Here is a 3490-nt window from a genome sequence, read left to right as displayed (position 1 = left end):
TAATCAATCGGTAAACAGTGGTGAGGGTTGTTACAGTCTCCCCTCTTTATAAAGAGTTTAGTCCTCTAAACTCAAGTTACCTTCATTCTGGAAAAAAACAGGATTCAGTGGAAACAGTTCAGGATATCTCTTGGCCATGTCATCTTCCCTTTCCCAAGTGGCATGCATGCCACCATGATTTTGCCAGTCAACTTTCACTAACGGGATTTCTTTGTTCCTCAACTTTTTGATCCGTCTGTTTACAATCTGAACAGGTCGTTCCTTGTAAGTGTAGTCATCACTCAGCACTATACGAGTAGGCTCTATCACATGGAAAGGATCCCGGAGGTAGTCTTTCAACATAGAAATGTGGAAGACGTTATGCATATGCTCCATTTCAAGAGGAAGCGCAACCTGATACGCCACCTGATTGATTTTCTCAATAATCTCATATGGTCCGACGTATCTCGACGCTAACTTGCCTTTGACTCCAAAACGAGTCTGGCCTTTCATCGGTGTCACTTTCATAAACATGTGATCACCCACTTCATATTCTCTATCCCGTCTTCTGACATCCGCATAACTTTTCTGTTGGCTTTGTGCGATTTTCAGTCTCTGTTGTATCAGTTTTACGTTCTCAGTCGTTTCATATACAATCTCGGGCCCAAGCAAAGGCCTATCTCCAACTTCTGCCCAGCAAATCGGAGATCTACATTTTCTGCCATACAATACCTCGAAAGGCGCCATACCAATACTTGAATGATAACTGTTGTAGTAGGCGAATTTAGCCAATGGCAAATGGCTTTCCCAGTTTTCTTGAAAATCAAGGACACAAATTCTTAGTAAATCCTCCAGAGTCTGGATGGTCCTTTCTGATTGGCCATTGGTTTGAGGATGATAGGCACTACTCAGTCTCAGTTCAGTACCCAATGCAGTCTGTAAGCTTTGCCAAAATCTCGATGTAAACTTCGAGTCCCTATCAGAAACAATGGATGCAGGCACTCCATACAGTCTAACAATCTCATCAATATAGAGTATAACCAATTTGTCCGCATTATAAATTGTTTTGACAGGTAAAAAGTGAGCAGATTTCAGTCTATCAATAATAACCCAAATTGAGTCTATACCTTTACTGGAGCGAGGCAATCCCACGATAAAATCCATAGTGATATGTTCCCATTTCCACTCCGGTATGGGTAAGGGTTGCAGTAAGCCTGCGGGTCGTTGATGTTCAGCTTTGACTTGTTGGCAATGAAGACATTTCGATACAAAATCAGCAATTTCTTTTTTCATTCCCGGCCACCAGAAATTCAGTTTCAAATCTTGATACATTTTTGTATTCCCTGGGTGGATAAACAGTTTTGAATTGTGGCCCTCTTGCAGAACTCTTCTTTTCAGTTTAGTATCATTCGGTACACACAGTCTTCCCTGAAATTTCAGTATATTATTTTCAAATTTGAAACCCGGTCTCGGTTTAGATTCCTATTCTTCGATGATCTTCTTCAAGAAGTCATCCTGTTGCTGTTTCTCTTTAATCTCTTCAATTAGTGTCGGTTGAGCAGAAATAGCAGCTATTGTTCCATCTTATTCTCGCAAAACAATTTCAATTTCAGATTTTTCAAGGTCACAAAGCAACTCTTTCTGTCCGATGAGTAAACAGGCTAAGTTCCCAATCGATTTTTGACTCAATGCATCGGCAATGGTGTTGGCTTTCCCGGATGGTACAAAATCTGTAGGTCATAATCTTTAATCAATTCTAGCCATCTCCACTGTCTCATGTTCAGTTCTTTCTGTGTGAAGAAATATTTCAAACATTTGTGGTCGGTATATACTTCACATGTAGCCCCATAAAGGTAGTGACGCCAGATTTTCAATGCAAATACTACTGCAGCAAGTTCTAGATCATGGGTCGGGTAGTTCTTTTCGTGCGGTCTCAGTTGTCGGGAAGCATAGGCAATTACTTTCCCATTCTGCATTAAAACACACCCTAAACCCTTATGAAAAGCATCACTAAAAATGGTAAAACTATCCGTACTTGAAAGTAAGGTAAGAACAGGTGCAGTCACTAGTCGAGTTTTCAACTCTTGGAAAGCTGATTCTCTTTGGCCAGTCCAGTCAAATGATATCCCCTTCTGAGTTAATTGAGTCAACGGTAAGGCAGTTTTGGAGAAATCTTTGACAAATCTTCTGTAGTACCCGGCTAATCCCAAAAAGCTTCGGACTTCTATCATATTTGTTGGTCTAGGCCAGTTTACTACTGCTTCAACTTTCTGTGGATCAACTGAAATTCCATCCTTACTAATAACATGTCCCAAAAATATAACATGATCAAGCCAAAATTCACATTTAGATAGTTTAGCAAAAAGTTTCTGTTCTCTTAGGGTCTGTAGGGCAAGTCTCAGATGATGTTCATGTTCTTCTATACTCTTGGAATAAATCAGAATGTCATTTATGAATACAACAATAAAGTCATCGAGGAATGGTTTAAATATTCTATTCATGAGGTCCATAAATGCAGCAGGTGCATTGGTAACTCTGAAATGCATAACTAAAAATTCGTAATGTCCATACCTCGTTCGAAAAGCAGTTTTGTCAATGTCCTCTGGTTTAACTTTCAACTGATGATATCCGGATCTGAGATCAACCTTAGAAAAGACTTGAGCACCCTGTAACTGATCAAATAAGTCATCAATACATGGTAATGGGTATTTATTTTTCACAGTTATCTTGTTCAGTTCACGGTAGTCGATGCAGAATCTCAGTGAGCCGTCTTTCTTTTTCACAAACAAAATAGGTGCATCCCACGGTGAAGTGCTAGGCCTGATGAACTTTTTGTCTAACAGTTCTTACAGTTACACTTTTAATTCTTTCAGTTCAGTTGGAGCCATTCTGTAAGGAGCTTTAGACACTGGCTGTGTACCCGGAATCACATCAACGGTGAACTCAATCTCCCTGTCAATCAAATCCCCTGGCAGATCATCTGGAAAAACATCTGGGAATTCTCTAACTATAGGAATACAGTTCACGTCAGTTTTATCATCAATAGGTACAGTCAATACAGAACACAGATACCCTTTACACCTCTTCTTAATCAGTTGAAAGGCTTTCATAGAGGAAATCAGATATGGAGGAGGTACTATTCCAACCCCATTAAACACAAATTCAGGTAAACCTGGTGGACGGAAAACTACTTGTTTCGTCACACAGTCTATGGTATCATGAAATTTCGTTAACCAGTCCATCCCCAATATAACATCAAAATGATCTATGTTCAGAGGCAGTAAGTCAATATACAGATGCATATCCCCAATAATAATTTCACATGCAAGGTACATATAAGCACAAGTTATAGATCCCCCGATAGGTGAAGATACAGCTAACATATAATTCATGGGTTCTAATGGTCTATTCAGTTTTCGCGAAAAAGCATGCGATACATATGAATGTGTAGACCCCGAATCAATCTGAACATATGCATTTTGAGTACAAATAGAGAGAATACCTGACACAA

Source organism: Camellia sinensis, chromosome 3 (assembly GCF_055761805.1).
Source record: "Camellia sinensis isolate YWXY chromosome 3, ASM5576180v1, whole genome shotgun sequence".
Taxonomy (NCBI): domain Eukaryota; kingdom Viridiplantae; phylum Streptophyta; class Magnoliopsida; order Ericales; family Theaceae; genus Camellia; species Camellia sinensis.
The sequence above is the reverse complement of the archived record's forward strand: the minus strand, read 5'-3'. Positions refer to the sequence as shown.